Below are 26,509 nucleotides of genomic sequence, written 5' to 3' on the forward strand. Positions count from 1 at the left end.
TTAGTGTTGCCAATAGCTCTACATAGCTGGCGAAAATTAGCACAGTTTTCATAGAAAATAAAAATAATGTTGAATATTTGTGGACATTGTCATCTTAAAGGACCACTCTAGGCACCCGGACCTCTTCAGCTTAATGAGGTGGTCTGGGTGCCAGGTCCTTCTAGGGTTAACCCATTTTTTCATAAACATAGCAGTTTCAGAGAAACTGCTATGTTTATGAATGGGTTAAGCCTTCCCCCTATGTCCTCTAGTGGCTGTCTCATTGACAGCCACTAGAGGCGCTTGCGTGCTTCTCACTGTGATTTTCATTATGAATGCTTTCCTATGTGACCGGCTGAATGCGCGCGCAGCTCTTGCCGCGCGTGCGCATTCAGCCGACGGGGAGGAGAAGAGGAGGATCGGAGGAGGAGAGCAGGTGGAGATCTCTCCGCCCAGCGCTGGAAAAAGGTAAGATTTAACCCCTTTCCCCTTTCCAGAGCCGGGCGGGAGGGGGTCCCTGAGGGTGGGGGCACCCTCAGGGCACTCTAGTGCCAGGAAAACGAGTATGCTTTCCTGGCACTAGAGTGGTCCTTTAAGTATGTAGATACTGACGGGTTCATTTGATCATTGGGCAGCCCAATAATAATAATTTGTTGTTACTATGGGCTGTAGCATTTCAATACAACAATGTCTGTGTCACATATTGACACATATTTGATATTGTAAGACTGAGTTCTCTAGTACATTCAGTCATAAACAACCTAGCAGAGAAATTTGCAAAGAAACGCTATGAAATATTATCGAAAAATAGGAATTACACTTTAAAACCATTAACAGAAGACCAACATTGGGAACACACAAAGCAGAGTTTGACGGGCACCAGAAGCAATTAAGCCCTCAGCAGAGGCTGGTCCAATGGGGCAGGTGGGAAGTCACCCATAAGCTTTTATTGCAATAAAAACAAAACAATTGGCAGTCTGATTAAGTGCTTTTTAAAAACCAATATAAGTATTGTCAGGCAATCATTTCTGCAATTCTTGCTCCCTTTTGATTGAATGCTGGAATTGCTGCTGAGAAACTCGGCATCCAGTCATGTGAAAATTGTGTGGCATTTATTTAAATACCCCATTTTCTCTGTATGGAACCCTCACACATGCTAAGTCTTCTTTTACAGGATTTTCTGACATTGCCTATTGTCTTTGCACTGGGCAGTTAGAACCTGGACACTCTTAAAGTCTTGCCTCTGTGTTATCCTGTGTTCTGGGGCTGTCATGGACAAGCAGCAATAGGTAGTGGAGTTGAATTTCTTCAAAGTGGTTGTTGTATCTTAAATATGCATATCTATAGGTTTATGTTGCTCAACTGGGAATGACATCTTATGGGTCAGGCACTTGGTACATGGGTTGAAGTAGGTCGAACAAGTCAGAGTACAGAGCCACTAAATCCTCATTCTTCACTACTACATACTACTTATATGTGTAAAGTGAAACAAGATTTTAAGTAATAGCATTGCTGTTAAAGAAACCTAGTGTCAATGTCAAGTTTCTAAGTGCCCTGCCCTCACTTTGCTAAAAATACATTCTACAATGTTTATTTAATAAGTGAAAGGTTTACTGCCAAGAGATTTGTTTCTGTACATCTTAGTTCTCCAAGCCATTTATTTTGTTCTATTACAAATACCAGTGATTAGATCACACTAAGGTTACTTGCAAGCTATTTTAAATAGTATAAAAGATCCAGTGTGCTAGGGCAGGACAAACTTTTATCATTCATTCAATAAAAATCTTAATGCATTTATGCCATAAATATTTTTTTTCATTGAGGGTTATTATTGCCATTCGTACATTATCCACCATTATTTGCTTTAACCCACCTATTTATAGTCACCGTTTTTTCCTTGTATATTTTCCCATTGTAAACATATGCAATTATCCTTGGATCATATTATAAATTATCCATTAAAAATAGGAAATAAACACTTACATGTGATTGTAATGTATGTGCATTGCACCAAGAAATACATTTGAGGAACAATGAGTTATCTAAGATCTAAATTCATTTTTTCATTTTTATTGCGTTTATATAATAAAAATGAGTTTAGTAACATGGTCCTACCAAAAATTGGAAACATTATTTTTTTTATAGGTTTATGGGAAAACAATACAGCATCTGGCTTGCCTATGTCTATAAAAAAACTTGTCATCACTTCATTTTATATTTAAATGACTTACATATATCATACAATATAGAGATTTTAATCAATGTATGCTAGTTAGAAACTGTATTTGGGAGGAATTGTAATAAAGACTCAATTGCAGATTGAATATTTACTCATTCACACTTTTACCCTAAAAGTGCAATGTAGACCCAGAGATTTTGGGGTCAAGCCCTGAGAGTTATCATTTTGTACTATATTTATTTATATTTTTGATGCCAAAAAACATTTTTATGCAATGAATTGTTGGCATATTATGGAAATAATTCTACAGAAAATAAATTAATAAAGAAAGAAAACAACAACCTATTTTTATGTTTACGTGATCTAATGTTTCTAACTTTCTCCATGAACTTAATTTACAGTATGAAGCCGATAAGGTACAAGTTATAAGAAATTTGAAATTCTACCCAATAAGAAGCCAATTAAAAAAAGGAAAGGTGCCAAGTGTTCCCAGATAACTATTATTTTCTAAGCACATGAGACAGATAATTGGGGAATTCTGAACTGCTAAGCTGATATGCTACATATATCATATTTTGCTTATTTGGCAGAAACGTATGGGAATTTTAGATAAACAACCAATTGAAGGCCAAGGGTGGGCATCCCATTTGCTAAACCATACAAAATAAAATGACAAAAGAACAACAAATCGCTATGCTCCACTTAACAATAAGAAACAAATTATGAAATAATATTTGCATGAACTGTAGCTCAATGCTGTTTTCTTCTCAAACACTGAAGACACTAAATTAATAAGATAGATTTATCTTGGCAGTCATCCGAAAATGCCTGAATCAGTTGTATTAAGCATGAGACTTCTAGGTTTTGGGAAGGAAATATTTTCATTTGTAACCTGAATTTGAATGCATTTTTTTAGTCTTATTGAATGAAAAGATCTCTTTTTGACAATTGTCTGAATTGAAGAATCGTAACTCAGAAAATAGCAAAGACTGTTAAAATGTAGCATTTTTCAAGGCAAATAATGACTAACATGTCATATTTTAAAGCAAAATACATACATATAATTATATTTCAGGATTTACAAGACTCGGAAGATAGAAATCATTGTCACCTTTCAGAATGTATTTTTCTATATGTCCCTACACATTCCCAGTTTGCAGTTTTTTTGTGATAAAATAAACAACTTCTGCGTTTTGTGCTTATACATATGGTACAGAGGCATTATTTTAACATCTTAACAGTGCTGTTTCTCAGAAAGCACTGTTTTCATTTGCAGGGGCACCATCTATGCCTCAAATAACTTAATTAAGATAAAGTAATTTTGGTGCTTAGTCTGTCTCTTTAATATAATTAATTGAATTACTTGCTCTGAAAAAAATGAGAAAGCTACACTCTTCTGATTTAGATCATTTCATCTTGCCCAAAGAGAATCCAGTTGAATATGTTACCAAAGGTATTTAGTTATCATTTTTTAGTATAATGTTTTAATATAAGAAAATTGTATCATCTCACAAAGGAGTCATTGCAAGGTGATTAAAAAAAAAAAAAAAAAAAGAATTAACATTTAAGTGGGCAATGTTAAATATCACATACCCAAAGAGACTTATGACCTGGAGCCCTAGCAGTTGGGTTTCATGCCTGGAGCATCAAATGAAAATTCTGGGTGTGCTTAAAAATATTGTTTGTTATTTCTACAAACACGTTATACTTAGTTCTGAACCTACTTTACACTTCGAAATATCATTACAATTTCAATGTAATGGCACTGCATGGGACCACTCTGTAATTAAACCACAGACCTTTAGAATTCTGTTCATTCAAATAAAAATGAGGTTTATAGTAGAATGTTGAAGATACTACTAATGTAAATGTACTCGTATTTTGGAACAATAGACAGAGGCATGGCAAGGACATGAGAAGCCTGGATGCAAGTTCTTTGTGAATGAATGAAAAAAAAAAATAGTCCACTATACGCTATAAATATTTTTTGTATTGAGGGTGATTGTCATTCGTACATTATCCACCATTATTATTATTCTTTTATTCTCAACACACCTTTTTATAACCACAGTTTTTTCTTGTATGTTTTCCCAATGTAAATATATGCAATTACCTTGGATCATATTATAAAATAATCCTTGAACTATGAATATAACCAGTCCATCTGATTGTAATCTGTGCACACTGCACAAAAAATTTATTTGATAAACAATTAGTTATCTAGGCTAAACTATATTTTTTATCAGATTTTGGGACAACAAACAGAGACATAGCAAGGACACTAGAAGCCTGGATGCAAGTCCTTTGTGAATGAATGAAAAAAAAGAAATAGTCCGCTTTTCTCACTTCCTTTATCTCAGTCCTCACTTTTTTCTATCCCAGACCTTTTCCTTTCTATCTGTCCCATATTATGTCCCATCCCCTTCTTTCCTCTTTTATTCTTCTTTCCAGTATGTGTCCAGTTGGGATATAGGTGCTCATATACTCCTCACAGGAGACTGTGCTGCAGTTCCTACACATTCCCATATTAGTGTGTGGAGGAATGGGGCTATGATATATCATACTATCCCCATCTCTATCCACACACGGTACTATGCAGGAGCTCTGTGGCTGCCAATTAGGTTTCCACCAAGGGACAACTAACCCCCTTTGGTTTCCACCAGGGAACAACTGACCCTCTTCCCTACACTACTGACAATAAACACAGTTGTAACAGATTATCGGTGAACACTACATCAAGTTAAATGGCACCTGTCGCTCACCTCAAACTACTTGTGCTCTTTTGATAGAAATTTTTATAGAAATTTCATCTATACATTGTGCTAACAGTTTTGCTAGCAAATGCATAGATTGGGAGAAAAACCTATATGTATATATATATTTATTGTCACACTGTCAATCAATTTTTCAGCATAAACTCTATGCCAAAGAATTGAGGTCTTCCACATTGAGAAGGTCCTTCTGCTTTCGGCACATAGCAACCACAGTGCATGCTCTGTGGTTGCTATGGTAACTCCCTAGGAGTATAATAACAGAGTGACAGTAAGTGACTAATGTCACTCTGTTCAGATGCTGGCATGCAGGACAAATTAGTGAGGAGTATGGGTGGACCAGAGGTGGGTGTTAGAGAAGTGTAACACTCACCTCTATAAAGAGATTGCAGCTTGGTAGCGGAGGGTCAGTTAATGTCAGTTAACGCATGGCAGGTTCAGTTTAACTATTACCTCTTTATAAATGAATAGTAAGACCACACATTGAAGTAGACTTTTTTTTAAAGGGATACTAAATGGCAAAGAATTGAGCAGTGAGGCTGCAGGGGCTTGATCCATACACCCAAACTGCTTCATTAAGCTGAAGTTGTTTTGATGCCTATAGAATCCCTTTAAGTTGAGTTGTAAAATAAGATAGGGGAAGATGTTACATATAAAGACAAAGGATCAAACTTCTGGAATAAAAGGGAATCATGACATGTCACACATGTCATGTGTCCTTAAGGGGTTAAAAAACAAACAAACAAAATGCAGAACAATTAACACAAAAGTTATTTTGTGGGATACCTGCTTGTTGATCCAAGGAGAAATCAGAGTGCCATATTGAAGAAAGATTTTTTTCCCAATTTGGGCAACATGTTAACTTGCTTCAAAGTTAGGCTTTCGCTTTCTTTTGGATCAACATGAATAACATATATGTGTGAAAGACTGAACGTGATCGTCTTGACTGCTATTGCAGCCTATATTACTGCGTACCTACATTTCCAGTGATTTAGTTGTTCTCAGCAGTATAAGTTCACAATTCTGATAAAAATGTCTATCTGTTCAATATAATGTGATACACTGACCAGACACAATGGGACACTTCTCTAAAATTGGTTTATGTACCAAAAACATTTAAATTGACTGATTTAAACAAACAAAAAAGTGAGTAATTAGAGTAGGGGACCAGAGAAAAAGCAGATGATGATGTCTTTACTCTAGTTATATTTTTTCCATTTATATTATATTTTTTATTATTTCTTGGAACGAATGTACATTTTCCAAAAACATACACCTCCTATGGGATCGTTCGGGATTGTCAGTGGTCATTCCATGGATAAAGTCCTAATTTATTAGAATTTTGTTATTTGCTGCAGAAGATATGCTTGCATTTATCTGTATAATGCATTAAAATGTTTGATTAATCCACCAGATGTGTCCATTTGTAAAAGTGTTGCTTGTAAACAATCACCAAGTATTGATTTTAACACAAAAAACCTCAAGGTGTGAAATTAATGTCACTGGACTAAAAATGCACAGAAATGACTCAGTTTTGACTAATTCAGGCAACTAACATTCTACCACACACCGAACTCCGGAAACACATTCACTGTACGTGGCTGTGCTCTCGTATTTGGATAAAAGTGTTTTAAAGCAAGTGACTCATTAAACGATTAGACACTATTTACTCAGCAGTTGCAGAACTTCCCCAATGTATCCACAAATGTTTTGCCTGCAAATGGGATGATAAAAAAATATATTTTATACTTTCAAAGTTGTTAAATTGTATATTTCAAAACTGTTCAAGTCTGGAAAGCAACAAACAAGTAGTTATAAAAATTTTAATAATAACAAAAAAATCAAAACTGAGAAAAAAATGATTTTCAGATTTTCGGTGTTTTGCAGCAAACTGACTTATTTTTTATGTGCACTGTCTATCCACTTTCACTGTTCTTATATGGCAATTTGACTGTTCATGGTATGTTAAATCTTCCTGCTAAGTAATAATTATTGGACAAGTTTGGACCCCTGCAATTACCTTAATGAAATAATTACAAATGCTACTATCGTCATTAGCCAATCAAAGTGCTCTATTTCTTCCAGATGTTTGATAATATTGCATAAGAGCACAACAAAAGAGGAACATTGAGATATTATTCTTAACCCCTTAAGGACCAAACTTCTGGAATAAAAGGGAATCATGACATGTCACACATGTCATGTGTCCTAAAGGGGTTAAAATGTTACACTAACAATCATCACATATAAGATAACTCAAATATAATTCCGGTGAGTTATTGGAACAGTTAATTTTGACACCTAATGTCATATTATGACCGTAATGCTGAGGTAGGAATTCCTGTAACTATATTTTTTCCAAGATGACTAATATTTATTCATAAAAATCAAAAGCGCAAATAGGATACTGATAAATATATACATACAAATATATTTTGATGTCCCTGAACATATAAACTGTGGACATATTTATATCCAAGCCGTAATGCTAATATATTGTAATAAAAATAAGCATTGGCAAAAATCTCACTGATCCTGATATCAGAACCAAACAAGAACCATAGGGTTCTATTTCCAAATTGCAAGGAGGGGGGCTTGATGGTGTTTTTAAAACTATAGGGTCAGGAATAAATGTTTGTGCTCCTGACCCTAAAGTGTTCCTTTACGAATCAGCATCATGGATGCATCTCCATTTTTATTTATCTGAATATTATAATAATAACACTTTTTTTTTTTTTTTATATATTTCAAGTCAGCATTGTAACAACTAACATTCCTTCACTGTTTTCCCTTTTTACGTAGGAAACTGAAACATTCAAACATTGATGGTGTATCATACTGCATTCCAAGTACTACATCTCATATAGAACGGAAATATGTTGCTCTGGATCTCTCTTAGACAGGGATTCTTGACAAGTTGAATTCTTATGATGGTGGTTTTCATTCCAGTATATTATAGACAAATGTAAATTAGAAGAAATTGTATTTTAGGGATAAACGTTATGCAAATATATGCAGGGCCAGTACAAAAGTCATTTTTTTGCCATGTATTACTTATGTATGTTAGAATGTGGTTTTTAAGCATCATTTTTTTTAAACCTGTTTTTTAAGATCAGTTGAGAGACGTGCCCCCACAACGGGAGATTTTTACACTTTTTGTTCAAGTTTTTTCAGCTCATTTTCCAATTTCTACCAGGAAAGCCAACAAAATATCTGGCAGATGCCCAAATGCCATTACATATGAAAAACTATGTATTGCACATGCAGTTGCTGAATGACTGTGTTGTAAAGTAAAGGTGTTCTACATCATACTGGTTTGTTTGTACCTACAAGTCATCTCTGCGGAATGGGTTTTACGAAGAGAACAATTAATACATTCGGACAGTTAGAATTTTGCTTCTTTTTTAATCTGGTTTATATTTACTTTATATTGTGGAAATGCCAATAGAATAGAGAATAAACCATCTTTGTACACAGATGCGTTGCTGTGGTGAGTGATCTCACAAAAGTAATCCTCGAACACCAGTGGTTTCCTTGGCAACACTTATATGTCAGGGGAAAAAATCCAACACATCTCTGTTTTCCAAAATAGATAACTTCTGTAATCGATGGGCCCTTGGTTAACAATAATAATAATAAAAATGCTCTGGGCTAGACTGTTTAGTTATATAAATCTCACATTTCAATAACCCTTGAAATGCCAGAGCAAAGGGCTTAAGTAATGCATATCACACGTGACTTCATGGTTGCAAATGATTATTAAGTATGAGAATGGCTTCATATAATGTTTATATTTGTACATGTATGTACAAATAAAGAATAGAACACAATTTCACAATTTAACAGTTTCTGGATTGCTCACGATTATATAAAAATATCTAAGATGAAGAAGTGTTTTATGTCACACATTATAGCTATGTAAATGCTTAGCCTGTCAACTACATCAAAGCACCCTAGTTCTAGCAGGTCCTAACCTAATTTAATAACATTCGTCAGAATTTGTAAGTCTCCCGGGATTCTACAGTTCCACCGGAGATTAAGTGACACATTGAGACACTCCTGTGATCTATAGTGCCCTTTGGACACCATTAATTAAGTTAACGATTCTTTTTAAGTTTCCAGTGCAACATATTACTTATACATTTGGAACATTTCACTTATTGCTATACAGAAAGCAAAGCATTGTAGTGCAATAAAATGGTCCATAACACTCAACGATTTTGAATCCATTTACGCACTGCTAGTAGGAGAAGGAATCAGACAAACACCTTCAGACCCTTTACTGTTAGATGCATTTTATCATTACTTTTATTTATTAAATGAATGTGTTAAACAATGAGCTATGGTATCCTAGTACAGTCCTGATATAATGCTCTATGTTCACTAATACTTCCAATGGACATCCGTTTCAACTCAGTTGCCTAGAACTAGCATCTCCCACTACGTTTCACACATCCTTGAGTTGGGGTCTATGTCAGCCCATGTTGCTGGAACGACACTAGAGTTTAATTACGTTATCTGAGTGCAGTGGCCCTGTAGTTTTAACTCTGCAATGTGAAACATTGCAGTTTACAAACCGAAATGTTTACATTGAAGGGTTAAACTGCAATGACAGAGTGACCAAATGCAGCTCATAGGAAAGCACTGAATTAATTTGGAAGCATGCGCGTCAGTCCACAGTTCTCCACAAATGAGACAAAACTTAATTTTATTTAAATTATGTAGAGAGTACACGCAACTCAAAATGGGGTGCATAAATGAATTAGTGCATTTATTTGCACAAAACATGTTTTTTTTAATTAGATTTTTGTTGTGGTTTATTTTTCTTTATTTATTTTCTCCTGTTCTGTGATACCTGAACTCTTTTGAAATATATAGGGAAAAAAGTGAAGTTGTGCTTTGGTTGAATCAGTTTTGGTCTTTAGAGCAGTTTATCTTTTATCTCTTATGGTACTCTAGCTTTCTGCCATCTCGAAAGACACCATTTTGAATGCCTTAACATTTATAATTGTTGTTACCACTACTATGACTCATTCTAATTGCATTTAGTAAATGGAATGTTGGCAATTAATCTATATTGATCCACAGCCTGTTCTGACAGGGGACAAGGAAGAGTCTGGCTTCATACATTGGAGGGCTGAGATGTCATGTCAAATTGATAAATAACAAGATGTACATAGGGATAGTTGAATAAATGTTAAATCTAATTTAAAAAAAGAAAGGATGCAAGATTATCATACGGGACAACACAAAACAAACAAGGGAACACAGGCCTCTTTCTTTGTCTTCTCCAACTTATGTTTTTACCTCACTTATTTGTGTCTCTCCCCTGTTTCTCAGTCACCCCTAACTTGTCTCCCATCACCAATCTTTACATCTCACCACTGTTATCTCCCATCTTACTCACTTGTGTCTCCACTTCCCATTTGTCTGATCCCAACTCCCAACATGTCTCTGCTCTATTGCACCCACATCATTCTCACTTCAGGCTAACCCACCCCCTTCACATTTGTCTTGGCTCAACATTTTGTATACAGGGCCTGACTGGCCCACCAGGGTACCAGGAAATTTCCCGGTGGGCCGCGGCACCTGGGCTTGGACAGACAGCTGGTGTGCTGGCGGCCGGAGGGAGACCTGTGCTGTCTCTGCTCTGCTCCCCCGCCCTAGCGCGCTACTTAATGAGACCGGGGCCGAGATATGACATCATATTCCGGCCCCGGTCTCATTAAGCTGCGCGCTGGGGAGCAGAGACAGCAGAGCTCCCTATTCGCGCCACCAGTCGCCTACCCTGCACGACCACCGAGCATGTCGCCAGCCTGCACAATACCCTGACCAGTCGCCCACTGAACCCCTAGGTAGCAATAATGTGTGAGTCATGGTGTGTCTATGTGTGTGTGCCTGTCTGTCTGTGTCATGGTGTGTGTGTCTGTCTGTGTTATGGTGTGTGTGTCAGCCATGGTGTGTGTAAGTGTGTGTCATGGTGTGTGTATGTGTGTGTCATGGTGTATGTGTCTGTCAAGGTGTGTGTGTCTGTCAAGGTGTGTGTGTGTGTGTGTGTGTGTCTGTCATGGTGTGTGTGTGTCATGGTGTCTCTGTGTGTGTCATGGTATATGTGTGTGTCATGGTGTGTCTGTGTGTCTGTCATGTTATATGTGTGTGTCATGGTGTGTGTGTGTGTGTCTGTGTGTGTGTGTTTAGGTTACCAGACCCCTTCCATTGGCAAGGGAATAGTGTTTTTACTCACCTTTTTCCCCCCACACCGTGCAGTTCTTCCCTCTACTGGCCCTGCCGCTATGGCTGAGATCATCAAGCTTGAGGATCTCAGCCAATCCAATGTTTTGCCATAGGATTGGCTGCAAAAAGCTACACCAATCAGCATCTCCTCATAGAGATGCATTGAATCAATGTATCTCTATGGGGAGCATTCAGCGCCTCCATGCAGAGCGTGGAGGAGCTGAATGTAGATGTTGCACACTGTGCAGCACTGACTCAAGATGCACCTCTAGTGACCGTCTGAGTGACAGTCACTAGAGGTGTCACTAAGAAGCAATGTAAACACTGCCTTTTCTCTGAAAAGACAGTGTTTGCATTGAAAAGCCTGCAGGGACAAGCTATCGACACCAGAAACACTACATTAAGCTGTGTGTGGGCCTGCTAGTGAGTGAGCAGTATATGCAGTGGAGAACCTCAGGCTTTATCAAACTGTTGTATGTTTGTGTGTGTGTGTGTGCCTGCTAGTGAGTGAGCTTGTGTGTGTGTCTGCTAGTGAGTGAGCTTGAGTGTGTACGTGTGTCATTGGTTATAGCTCTACAAATCGGTGCATACCGCTCATGAATTCTGTCAGATTGTTTTAGAACAGTTTGATAAAGCCTGAGGATCTCCACTGCATATATAACCAGATCCCTCTAAAGAGAGTTTTAGAAGCATATCATCATGTCTGTTCCATTGTAGGTGTGACATTGTGCCACAGAATATATAGAATATGTTTATTACAAACTTTTCTGTAGGGAGCATGTGTGTGTCAGTGGGCTTTTCTGTATGGAGCATGTGTGTGTCAGTGAACTTGTCTGTAGTGAGCATTTGTGTGACAATGAGCTTGTCTGTAGTGATCTTGTGTGTGTCAGTGAGCTTGTCTGTAGGAAGCATGTGTGTATCAGTGAGCTTTTCTGTAGTGAGCGTGTGTGACAGTGAGCTTGTCTGTAGAAAGCTTGTGTGTGTCAGAGTTTGTCTGTACTACGTTTGTGTGTATACCAAGTAAGCTTGCCTGTGTGTGTCAGTGAGATTGTCTGTCAGTGAGCCTATGTGTGTGCATCTGTGAGCTTGTGTTTTTATGTCAATGAGCTTATATACATCAGGGAGATTGTTTGTCTATGAGGCTGTGTTTCAATGAGCTTGTGTGTGTCAGTGAGATTATCTGTGTCTGCATGTGAGTATGCTTACTGTATAATTAAATGTTTTATCTGAAAGGACCAATATTTTATATTAGAAAAATATATATTACTCAATCATCTGGGGTGGCAAGACATAGCCTTACATATTACATGTGACAATATATGGCGCAATGACTTATGGGGCTGGCATAGATTTTTTTCCACGGCTGCTTTGTATCCCCAGTCTGGCCCTGTTTGTACATGTCTCTCTCTAATACCGGGCACTCGGTATCTAAGTCCCATCTAAACCTATATCTCTCTTTTCCAATCATCCCACATGAACCTCTGCCCATTTCACTTTCTTTGCGTACTCCCACCAGCCTCTGTCATCTTCCACAAGCAACATCCTTGGAAGAGATCCTTTTTATTTGCCAGACTTCTGCTTCTTCACCATTCATTCATCATTCACAAGCACAGCACGAGTGCTCTGTTTGTGTGGAAATCTCAAGGAACATGATGTCACTTCCAATCTCCACCTCTAATCTCCACAGATAGAGCTGATAGGTCTCAAGCAGCAGGAGGAGGTAGGTACCACAGCTGTTGTAAGAATAAATAACTCAAAATGATGCAAAGTCAGTTGGGGAGATCAGACCACCTGTAATAACTAGATCTTGACCACCCTTTGACACTCGATCCACAACTGATGTGCCAGCACACTCCTAAATAAAACAAATCAAAACCTTATGTGAAATAGAGAGATTGCTGCAATTCACATTTTATTAACAACTTGTATTTACAAATCATAAAAGGCATTGAACCAATTAATTAGAAAATGGTGTTTAGCAGATATAGCTGTAATGGGGGATGGAGAAGATTGGATGGGCTCACTTCCCATTAGCAATTTAGATGTAGCTTCACATGATACTAATGTCCATCCAAACAGAATATATGTAAAAATAATTAAAATGCTCAGATTCACTGAATAAAAAATTGGAAATAATCTTTAATGTTGTTTCATGTGTTACTCTGTTATATTTTAAATGTATATTAAATATTTGCTGTAGTCATCCCAATCCAGTTCAGAAATTTGGAAGAGGACATGTAGAAAAATTGTTACATTTTTCCTTTTATATTATATTCAATGACTTGAAAGGGCAGACCTTTTAATGATGACTACCAGGGAGCCAAGACGGCGCCAGTAAAGAAAATATTAATAATCATGGAAAGTGACTCTTCCTTTTAAAAAAAGGTTACAAATCCTTCTATATCCCGTTTCTAATATTCTATTCTATGACCATTTGTGATGCACTAGGGTTGGCAGAAGATAATGGGGGAGATTTATCAAAGTGTCTAAATTTTGGCAAATAATTATTTTTGCAATATTAATTATTAAAGTAACACTATAGGCAAGACAACAACTTTAGCTTAATGAAGCAGTTTTGGTGTATGGATCATGTCCATGTAGTCCCACTACTCAATTCTCTGCCATTTAGAAGCAAAATCCCTCTGTTTATGCATCCATAGTCACACCTCTATGCATCTGACTTGCACATCCTTCATAAACACTTCCTGTAAAGTTTAAACTTCCTTTATTGCACATTCTGTTTAATTTAAAATGTCATATCCCTTGCTCTGTTGATAGCCTTCTAGACCATACATGAGCATTCTGTGTGTGATTAAATATCAATTTAGAGAGCAGGAGATAAAAACTGTTAAAACAAGTTAACATCTGATTGAAAATGAAACCAATTTTTTTTTCATGCAGGCTGTGTAAGTCACAGCCAAGGGAGGTGTGGCTAAAGCTGCATAAACAGAAACAAGAGTGATTTAACTCCTAAATGGCAGAAAATTGAGCAGTAAGACTACAGGGGCTTGATATATACACTAAACCTGCTTTATTAAGTTTTGATGACTATACCATCCTTTTAAATCTGTCTGATTCTTTCTTCTTTTTGTGTGCACAAACTGTCACATTTGAATATCCCCCAAATTTTGGAAATTCAATGGATCTATGAATTTTTTCTCCACTTTTTCTAAAACAAAAATGGCAGAATTTATAACCACTACAAATTTGGTGGTATTCATAAATAGGAATTTCTGAAAAAAATTGTCAGAATTTACTAGATTTTTATTTAATTAGATCACAATAATGACGGAATCTAAGTGACATTTTTTATAACACTTTAATATTTATATATTAATATATATATATATATATATATATATATATACCCAAAAGTGTCATGGTCATATGGATGACTCTTGCATACATTTGACCCCTAGATATGGTTTGGCGTTGTCATATATCAAGAAACTAATGGTGATATACCAGATGCAGTCTAACTCAAGTAAAACGCAGACTAGTTCTGTTAAAAACATGTTGCTTGTGCACTGGCAGCTGCTAACAAGTGAATGCTTTAACTGGAACACAATGAGCTAAAAGATAAAAAAGCAATTAAAATATAATGGCGGCATTGCGGACACTTGATGTAAATTACAAAATGAATTTGCCAGGTCTATTGTGAGCCAAAATGCTTTTTATCATTGTAAGATTCTAAATTCAATATGACACAGTAAAAAAAAGGCACAGTCCAAACTAATAACCAACATCATGTTCAATTAAAAAATGACACACACACAGAACAAGGCAATACAAATTAACCAATAGTCTTACGATTAAGACTATTAAGCACAATAATGCCAAAACCACTTATCCAGAATAAACGCTAACATAGCATACATAATAGTTATTCATATAAATATGCAGAACAATACATTCTAGAGTATAGATCAGGACTTAAAGGGACACTGTAGTCGGCCAGACCACTTCATCTCAATTTGTCCCTGTCCTTTAAACCCTTGTATGTAAAACATAGCAGGGTTAAGTCCACCTCTAGTGGCTATCATACTGAAAGCCACTAGAGGCACTTCTGCGGCACTGGCTGAGTAAAACTCACATGTCACGTGATGCGGAAACCCCCCATGTGTGTCAGTGTATAAATGTATATGTGTGTCAGTGTGTTTGGGTGTCTGTATGTGTGTATGTGTGACAGTGTATTCCCATATGTGCATACATCCCAACATTCAAATGCCAACACTGTACACAAACACACCCCTGAAATTAAATACCAATACTACATACAAACCCACCCCTACACTCAAAACACTATGGGCCAACGCTCTCCTGCAACCAAACACTAGCACTACATACAAACACACCACTGTATTCAAATTCCAACATTATTAACAAACCCATACCAGCATTTAAACACCAACACTGTATACAAACACACCCCTGTACTCAAATGCCAACACTGCACACAAATACACCCCTTCATTCACACACACATACTCCATACAAAAACATGCTCGCATTCAAACACCCAAACACAGCTCACACATAAAGCACTGCAAGTATGGACAAATAGTAGATCCCGCGTGGGCAAAGCATTGTGAAAGATGTATGACAGTTTAGATCTCCCTTGTGCTAGGGGGGCCTAGACAAAGGGCTCGAGTCCTGCAGGAACGCGTGGGACGCGTGGGAAAAATGGCGCCCCCAAATGCCCTGTGTTCCACCTGATTGTGCCCACCCCTCCCCCCCCCCCCCTCCCCCCCCCCCGGCAGGCGGCTCTCTCCCTGTCACACGCGGCGAGGGAGCTGTGTCCTCTCTGCTCACTCTCGCTGCGCGCCGTTTCCTGATGCAGGAAGCCGGAATATGACGTCATATTCCGGCTCCCTGCATCAGCAGACAACCCATGCGGCGAGAGGGAGCAGAGAGGACACAGCTCCCTCGCCATGTGTGTGTGTATGTATGTAAGTTTATGTCTTTTAGTGTATTAGTGTGTTTGTGTCAGTGTGTGTGTGTGTATGAGTGTATTTACGTCTGTTAGCGTATGTACGTGTGTGTGTATGAGTGTATGTGCTTCTGTTAGTGTATGCATGTATGAGTGTATGTGCTTCTGTTAGTGTATGCATGTGTATGTTTGCGTGTATGTGCTTCTGTTAGTGTATGCACGTGTGTGTGCGTATGAGTGTATGTGCTTCTGTTAGTGTATGCACATGTGTGTGTATGTGCTTCTGTTAGCGCATGTTTGTGTGTATGTGCTTCTGTTAGTGCATGTTTGTAAGTGTCTGTCAAATCAGTGAGAGTCTGTTTGTCATTTAGTGTGTGTGTGACTATTAGTGTGTGTCTGTCAGTGTGTTTGTGTGTGTCTCTCTGTCAATGAATGCCTGTGTGTCAGTGAATGTGTGTGTGTCAAATCAGTGACGTCTGTGTGTTTGTCACTGAGTGTGTGTGTTACTGTCAGTGTGTATCTGCCAGTGTGGGTGTCTGTCAGAGAGTGTGCTTAGAGGGACACTATAGGCACCCAGACAACTCCAGCTCATTGAAGTGGTCTGGGTGCAGTGTCCCAGTCCCCTTAAACCTGCAAGTGTAATTATTGCGGTTTCTCAGAAACTGCAATAATTACCTTGAGGGGTAACTCCACCTCTAGTGGCTATCTAACAGACAGCCACTAGAGGGACGTTCGGGTGGTTAGGTGACCAAAAGTCGCCTAACTGATGCTGGACGTCCTCACCCTGTGCATGAGGACATCCAGCATCTGCTTAATACCCATAGGATTTTAACCCTATCAGTGTCGAGTGGGGGAGGGCATGAGGGAGGGGGGCACTATAGGGAATTATAGTGCCAGGAAAACAGCGTTGTTTTCTGGGCACTACAGTATTTCTTTAAAAGGAGCAGGAAAAGGTGGAGTCTAAAGAGGAAGGGGTGGGTTCTTAATCAGGAAGCGGTGCGCCCTTGACAGGAAGGGGTGGTAAATTTAGATTAGGGGGTGCTCAGGTATAGTCATGCCTAGGGCAGCACAAAATTAAAATACACCACTGTGTGAGTGTCTGAGTATGTGTGTGCGTCTGTGAGTGTATGTGTGTGCACGCGTTTATATATACATACGGGTGTTTTTTCTTGGGGGGGGGGGGAGTTCCCACACTTTTTTTCCCCAGGACTTGACCCCTGCCTATACATATTCTTACAACAGGGCCCTGCCTGCATCTGGAGTAATCAATGCTTTTTCTTCACTTAGTAAAGTCTAGTAAAGCCTAACGCAGTGATCGTGAAATGTGGCACAGACTTCATTACTTAGCCTAAAGTTTTCCATCACGGAAAATGTAGTCCTGTGACAAAGCTAAGCATCATTACACGGGGTTTTGTTTACCCCCATGTTAGTTAAATGTGTTAAGTGTTATCTTCAATAACAGATTCATATTGGAAATGTGCTCTGACGTTATCTGCTGACTTTTCTGTTTTGGTTTCCAGTGACGCAAACAAGACTGCTCATCCTCTTTTATTAAACAGATTAATCTCCATCAGCGCATATGAGTAACAGATTCAATTGTACTTTGCTTACTTTACGTTAAATAGATGTCACGTCCTGCACAGTCTAGGTAAACAGGCAGCATAATAGCGATTCATGCTGATACAGCTTCATAGTCAGAGTTGGATTTTAAAGGACCACTATAGTGCCAGGAAAACATACTCGTTTTCCTGGCACTATAGTGCCCTGAGGGTGCCCCCACCCTCAGGGTCCCACTCCCGTGGTGCTGAAGGGGGAGGAAGGGGTTAATCCCTTACCTTTTTTCCAACGCCGGGCTCCCTCGGCGCTGGGGACTCTCCTCCCTCTTCTTCCATCACCGGCTGAATGCGCATGCACGGCAAGAGCCGCGCGCATTCAGCCAGTCCACAGGAAAGCATTCTCAATGCTTTCCTATGGACGCTGGCGCCTTCTCACTGTGAAAATCACAGTGAGAAGCGCGGAAGCGCCTCTAGCGGCTGTCAATGAGGCAGCCACTAGAGGCTGCATTAACACATAGGTAAACATAGCAGTTTCTCTGAACTGCTATGTTTACTGCAAAAAGGGTTAAACCTAGCTGGATCTGGCACCCAGACCACTTCATTAAGCTGAAGTGGTCTGGGTGCCTATAGTGGTCCTTTAATGTCCTGTCACTGTGTTGCACAATATATACAGAGAGTACTGACATACAATTTATTATATCCCCCCTTAATGCCAGCACCTCAATGTGACCTCGCTGCATGTGATGATTGTTAGCAGGCCGAATCCAAATAATTCAAACTAGTATATCGAAATATGATTTTCCTTGTTGTGTATTTGAGACAAGGGCTGACTAAATAGTACCAATGGCTGTGATGACTAACTTTGGAAAATGTTTGTGAACTACATTTCCCATAATGCTCTGCCAACCTAACAGGCTAAAGGCTGGTGGTATGTCACAAGAAATGAAGGGCACAATCCTCTGTAAGGAAAGATGATACTGGTACTGGTAGCCTTGCCTGTGCTGATTTCATCACAGCTCATACACATAATTTTAATTTCTGCAACATGTGTATGTTCTATGTTCTATTATAGGTTCCTGTCCCAATGTGTTTTACACCCCACCTCCTATAGAATGTAAGCTCGATTGAGCAGGGTCCTCTTCAACCTATTGTTCCTTTAAGTTTATTTGTAATTGTCCTATTTATAGTTAAATCCCCTCTCATAATATTGTAAAGCGCTACGGAATCTGTTGGCGCTATATAAATGGCAATAATAATAATAATAATAATAATTTGGCGGGGGCGGACATTATCAGACTTTATCATTACTCCAATAGCCATTGCAGGACTGAGATGGCAGCATGACAGATCCAACAAAATGTTGGGGCAAAGTTGACCTGTGCCATTGTTATGTTAAAGAATTATGTGCTTACAGAGACACTCCACTCCCTCACCAAAAAAAAATAAAAAAATAACAGTCATTGTTTAGTAGCTATGCCCCAAAGAAAACAACCCTCCCCTTTTAACCCAGGCTTGCATTTTTTTGTCGCTGTCCAACCGCAAACTTCACAGCTCATTGAGCAGTCTTTGTAAGGTAGATGCTCTAGGCAATTGCTGCCTCGAGTTTAGCTCCACTGAGCTAACCAAACCAGGAAGTAAAAGGACCGGCTGGGTGTCAATGTGACAAAAGTTAATTTGTAAAAGTATCAACTTCTATTGAAATCTGCACTTTTTGTTAAAGGAAAAAAGAGGACATATTCTTCACACACAAAACAATCTGACGTATTTTAGGGGTCTGGAGTGTCCTTTAAAAGTAGTAGGTCAGTAAGATCTGTGCAGTAGGTAGAGTTCATATATGGAATTTGTGCTGCTAATTGTGTGGGTTGGACTGTATGTTAGCTGTGTGAGGACTGCAGGTATTGCATTAGTGTGAGATGTTTAGTTAGTGAGATATTTAGCTAGTAAATAGTGTATTAGTGAGTGTTGTATAGCAAATTGGTAATAAGTTATTTGTAATGTGTTCTTTCTAACGAGTAAGCAGTTAACTGTTCTAATATTGTGAGATATTCCTGTCCAGCGGATACATGTCTTGACTGCCAGATGTCCTGGCCAACAGACCTTTATCCCAACAGGACCATGCAGTCACAAGCAGACATAACTAGTAGTGATTTTAGTATTCACTATACAGGATAATATATTCTGAATTTGGGTTGCTAATAGCCTGCTATTATCCTGGCAGGCCAGTATGTAATTTACTTTAAAAAAAAAATAAAAATAAAAAAATCAACATAGTATTAATTCAGTATAAGATGTAGACCTAATTTGATTTCTTTAACTGGCCATCCAGATAAGGGAGGATTTTAGGAATCACCTTTTCCTCTGTGGACGCAGACACAATTATCGTCACATTATCTTTGATGACAAGTAAAATGTACGAGAACCCTCAGGCAAAACTGAGGAAAAAAAAAATCTGCAAACCGCAGGCTTGGCTTACAATTCCTTTGAATCAATATGTGGAATAAGAAATGACTCATTTGTGGAAGGCTAGTAAGGAATTAAAGAAACCCAGTTGCTGAACAATTAACAAATGTATTTAGTTAAAGAAAAACATGTTTTGTATTAATTGAACGAGCGCTCTATTATCTCAGGTCAATAATGGTAACATTATCAGACAATCGGAATTATTCAAATATACCTCTTTTAACCAAGCTGTATTAGTAAATAAAAAAAATGAATGACTACTACTCTGTTGAAATAGATGGGGCCTATCTTGTCCATCACTGATATCAGAACAAATTAAAGGAGACTGGTCACCTGAAATATAATGAACGTATGTCTTCGTAAAACAATACTACACCATTATTACCAGCTTGGTGTTATTTGTATTATTTTTTTTAATACTGCCAGTTTATATCTGTCAGTTTGTCTATGTTGGTAGCTGTTTAGGAATTGTATCTCAGTGTTTAAAACTATCACCAATGTTTGCTATTTTGAAACAATTGGTTACTGAGAACATGTGACATTAGCAGTCAATCTAATTTAGTGTCTGCATGCAGAGGGAGGAGATACTGAATGTGTGGATGCATTTTAGGCAGCCATGACCCAGGAAGGATCTCTAACAGCCATGTGAGGAGTGGCCAGTGAAGTTATCTCTGAAAAGACATTGTTTACAGCAAAAAGCCTGAAGGTAATGATTCTACTCACCAGAACAAATTCAATAAACTGTAGTTGTTCTGGTGTTCTGACTATAGTGTACCTTTAATGATTAATTACAAAACAAAATCTGGTAGACAGATTTAAAAAAACAAACAAAAAAACAACAACAAAATATGTCACCATTTCTAAAATAAAAAATATACACTATATAGTGAAAAAAAATCTTATTATTATTTAGAATATATTTAATTATCTTTATTTGAATTACTCACTATTAACACTCTATAGTAGTATAAATATGTACTTTGAGATTATTGCTCTTCCTGTTTTGAGACATGGATGTTAAGAGTTAATGTTTTTAATTGTTTCTCTGTTGATTGATGTGAACATGTGATGTGAGCTCTGCTTTCCTATTTTCTTTGTGCTCGGACTATGTTTTAGTTCTATATGAAATGAACTATGGATTTTCCGTGTGTGCTTTCAGTTAGTGTTGGTTCAATCTGTGCTGCCCTTTGGGTGGGATAAGCAGGACTCTGGCTCAGGGCCCCAAACTTCTGGGGGACCTGCAAGTGTAAGAACCAAAATCGTGTGGATCTCACACAAGATATCTTGAGTACTGCCCAATGCGGTACAGTATGTGTAGGGCACAACAAATTGTTTGTACCTGTTGTACCACAATTGGTAATGGTGACATTAGGTTTGAAAGAAAACTCTTCTAAAATCATAATAGGTGATATAAGAGAGTACCAGAACTTGTCTTTCTTTTAGAATAGGAAAATACCATTTATTTTCGTGAATACAATGCTAAAGTAATCTTTATAAGAAAAAATGAGAGACAGTTTTAATGTTGTGTATTTTTTACTCGCTAAGCATGTATGTGTGCCAAATGTCTTATATGTATGTGAAAAAAAGATGATTGAGGTTGTTGTAATACACAGATATCTGGAATGATGCATGCCCCTGTAGTAGAACTGTAAAGAACCCATGCATTTTGTGTTAGTTCACAGGCAAAACACACCTACTCTGAACTACCTGGATTCTCATCCATTTTAAAGTACTGAACTGATTGCAAGAAAACTCTGGACTTTGACAGAACGAAAACACTGTATACAATGCTGTACCAGTTATTACTATTATGTTTTGGAACAATGTACTAATCTAATTATCAAAACATGAAACCATGGTCTGAAAGCAACCCGTGCCTTTGGGAAAAATTAGGTACTTTATCTCCTGTCTAACTGTATCCTACTTACAATTCATTGTGTTTCTATATATAGTGGTAAATCAGGATTGTGGGTTGTGGTGCTGGTAAGCTTTACGTCTCCAATGCTCATTGTACAGTCATAACATGATATTTGGCCTTGGTATAGTTTGTTTGATTAAGTTATCACTAGACATTTGGGTAGATAGACAGATAGAACAAACAATATTATGATACTTTACTGTACATATCAATATTATACTATGCAGTTATTACTTGTGAAAATGAATTAAGTCAACACATAAGTCCTGTTTTTCGTGATATTATGCAGGGGAAGGCTGGCAAGGCGAGGGGCATTTGCCCTCTGCGCTACTAGCATAGAGAGGTTTGTGGGCTGATGCCTCACAGCATAATACTAAATAAATTGTTATTATTGTAGTTTATTTATTGTAGTCTAGTTATTGCAGTATAAGTACAAAAAAAAAAATAAACATTTCAAGGGACACCCAGAGCACTTTATCTCAATGAAGTGGTTTGAGTGCAGTGGCCCAATCCTTTTAACCATTGAAAATAAAACATTGCAGTGTTAAACCACTTTAGTGGCTGTCTTTCTGACAGCTATTCAAACTAGTTCTTGACTACCAGCCTGGTTTTTGGCAACATAACCTAAGCTTCTGGACAAAGAGGTTTAAAGACGGCCTCCTCCATAGGGTACTCCAGGAAATGTACTGAAAATAATAACAGTTGATTATTATTATATGTGTTGCAGGAATACTGAAAATATCCCAATAGGGTAGATTGAAATGAAATATTAATGTAGAAATCTGACCTAGATACGCTAAATGATTTGTGCCAGACAATCACATCAATATTTCATTTAAATTCTTCCAATGCATATAGGTAGTCACCTTTCAAAGCGTTAAAATATATTATCAGAAAATAAAAAAATTGGATTAAATTTAGTCTGTCATCATTTACTCGACCCCATAACATCATTGATTCAGTATTCTATTTTTTTTTTGTAAAATCAGCAGTTACTTATACACATATATATATATATTAATATGTTTTTTTTTAATAAACTGATTTTCTGGCCTCAATATCAGATGTCTGCTTTGACACCACATGATATGCTGTTAGAAGTGATAAACTACAAACAGGATACGATTACTTTTCTAGTCTGTAAATGATTGTTATCATTTAAACTGTCCATTTTTTTTCTTATTTAATTAGAAAGACTCTTAAAGAAAAAAAATCCATTATGCGGAAGACGAGCACTGAGTCAGATACAGCTCTGTACTATGTACATGCTCCATTTGACTCCCTAGGAAATTGTGAGGCATGGTTGCCCTAGTTATGCCAGGCCTCATGTCTAACTTACAGGCATGCCATAACTCCTCTGTTAAAAAAAAAATATACATAAAAAAAACCCGCCCAGATTAACCCCGTTAGAACAAGGATTGTCACATCCTTTGTTATTGTAATGCTACCGTTAAAAATTTAATTATTCCTAATTTATTTAATTGGTTTCAAAATAGCTGGAACATTTAAACATTCTCTTTAGAAGCAAATACAGTAATTAAATTATTTATTACATTTACTGCTCGCTATAAAAACACATTTCGGTTTCTCATATACAGTACTTAAAGCTAGGAATGATAGGTGGGGTGTGACAGAATATTCCCACACCCACCAGGCACTCTCCTTAACCCATTAGACTGAATATGCCTCAGCCCCCTGGCACTTAATGGGTTAAGCAGTCAGTGCAATGATGTCAAACCTTAACCCTCCAGCTGTTGCTGGGGATACATTTCCCACAATTCACTGCCAGCAGATGTTTGAGAATACAGACAAAACACGTCCAATATTAAACTGAAGGGCCTTAGTTGGACTTGCCTGCTCAATGCAATAGACAATTGCAACATTTCATTATTGGAGGAATGGGTATTAGGCATACAATTAAAATGTAGAAAAGGTTGAATGATTTTATTTCACCATTTTGAAAACAAGGCCTACCAGTTCTCCTTCAGAAAACATCATTAATTGTAAATATCACTATATCGTGTTAGTAAATTGTGTTGTTTCAATTATAACACATTACTTCAGCTATAAACCTGGGGGGTGCGGAGCAAACAATGTGTATCCAATAACAGGTTCCTTATCTGGCTAGATGCAGCCCTACTTACACTGAAAAAAACAGGTCTTTTGGTATAATAAAGTAATATTTAAGAAAAATTAGTCATAAAATACATATATATTTTCTGACCATAGTGTTTATCGTTGGAAAGGAACCATTTATTCATAATGTAGTAATAATGTTGTAAAATGGGAGATAAGATCTATTCTAGAGATATTGTTGCAAATAAACCAATACATTTTGATTAACACATTCCATATAAACTGTGTGACGTTTTGACCTTCAAAATCTCTGTGAATGTATGCGATATATAAGCATAAAGAAGCACACTGAGGTCAATCCATCACTCTGCATCTTTTTCTAGACTAGTCATTTCTAGAAATGATCTGACACCCATTCTGAAAGCTAAAAAGCACAGCACATTGCGTAGAGTGGGGGAGGAGTGACCAAAGCAAGCCATAAATGCAAATCCACTGCCAAATATGAGACCCTATCTCATCTTATGGAGAGGCCTGCCTTGAAATCCAATGCATTCTCTTGGATTTGCATCACCAAATCAGTTAATTCATTAGGGCAACATAATCACTACACCCCTATACAGGCAATTCCCCTTTATCAAGATCCATCCCCCTACAGCACAGAACACAGCTATGAATATTTAATAGATTCCCAGTGTCTATATATCTGTATGTGGATATATGTATCTGTATGTATGTATGTATATGTGTGTGTATATATATATATATACATACACACACACACACACATATATATTAACATTTGTGGATACTATATATATATATATATATATGTATGTATGTATATATAGACAAGCCTTGTATTTATACATATATACATTGAATATAAAAACACAGCTACAGATCGACACTTTGCTATAAAAAAACATCTCTTTTACAGAGGAATGAAATCACAATAGCAGCTGATTACAGAGAAAAGGTGGTTAAAGGAAAGCGAGAAGCCATGAATGTGTATGTAGGTTCACCATGGACTTACCCAAGCAGACGAACAATATTGTCTCTCCTCCAAGCTGTGTGATCGCGATATAACCTCCCACAGGGTCTAGGAATAACCTTGGCTATTTTCCGTCCATCAGAATGGGACCCACGAGCAGGATGCTAGTTTATTGTTCTATTTGTGTCTGTCCTCCCCGTGTAGCTGGCTGGGTGTCTGCGTTCCTCCTGGCTCAGAGAGGGAGATCCTTTCTGTTCTATGCTGCCCCCCTGTACCAGGCGTGTCCCAGAGGATGCTGATCACAACGTTCTAGCTCTGGAAGGGAGGAGGAAGGATGCTATTGCTAAGGAGCAGGTGCACATCCATAAGCATGGATCAGACACCTTCCTAGAGGCTGCAAAGGAGAATTGAATGAAAACAATGGCAGGGAGGGCAGGGAAGGAGCCTCCCAAACAAGTGGATGCCTTCGAGAGAGAGGAGCCCCAGCCCCCCTCTATGTACAATCCACACCCCTAAAAAATTATTGGTTTCGTTTGAGCTGTGTAAGAGAAACTGGGGGCTCAGTAAAAAAACAAAAACAAAAAAAACACCCATTCCTGATGTCACTAGAACCACCTCTCTGTGTAAATACAGTGGGTGCATTTGCAGGAGTTAATATGATATGGAAAATTATTATTATATTTGAGGCTACCTGAGACTATCCATAAATCTAATGAAAACCACAAAAAACAGCAGACATTAATACAACAACTATGGACAAAGCTGTGATAAAAGCTCTGGACTATCATGTGCCATGATTTGGGTCAGAATGGAAGGTTAGGTATCCAGTATAAGCTATATAGGGCGATAGTTAACCCTTTGAGTGCTAATGAGGTATATCTCACTCTACATTTACTTTTGCCATAATCACAGGTGGGGTATTTACAAACACTCCTGTTCCTCTTAGAGGGGACAAGTGCATTTCAGTAACCCACATAAAGGATGGGCTACAGCTGTTTCATGTCTAGGATGCAGTTTGTAATAGTGCCTGTGTTTATTTAATTTCTCCCCCCAAAGGGTTAATTATATTTCTGCCTTCTTGAACAGCTCTTGGGATCACAGCTGACAATCTCTGTTCGGTTTCATTAAGTTGATTTTCCAATAACTTATATAGTGGCTAGAAGCTTTATTTTTGTTTATATATCCCAAGAGGTTGTGCAGCAGCCATTTTCGTACATTTCCAGCCCTGTGAATCATGTTTGTATTTAAACATGATCATGCATGATGCAACAATGCAAATGTAACAAAATATTGTGGAAAATGGGAAACATTTATCTAAACAAACACATATTAAAGGGACGGTATAAACATCATAAGGCACCATAACAACATCACATAAATTAAGTTGGTATGGTGCCAGGAGGCCCCTGGGTGCA

General features: G+C 37.8%; 1 protein-coding gene across 1 annotated transcript in view; it reads right to left on the minus strand.

Annotated features, from left to right (window-relative positions):
* Window positions 1-25,500, minus strand: part of LOC134571440 (sodium channel protein type 2 subunit alpha-like) — a 154,856-nt gene extending 129,356 nt beyond the window's left edge. The window contains exon 1 of the mRNA XM_063429692.1: window positions 25,137-25,500. The gene's annotated coding sequence lies outside the window, so the exon portion shown is untranslated. The remainder of the gene's footprint in view (window positions 1-25,136) is intronic.
* Window positions 25,501-26,509: the final 1,009 nt, after the last annotated feature.

Source organism: Pelobates fuscus, chromosome 8 (genome assembly GCF_036172605.1).
Source record: "Pelobates fuscus isolate aPelFus1 chromosome 8, aPelFus1.pri, whole genome shotgun sequence".
Lineage (NCBI taxonomy): Eukaryota > Metazoa > Chordata > Amphibia > Anura > Pelobatidae > Pelobates > Pelobates fuscus.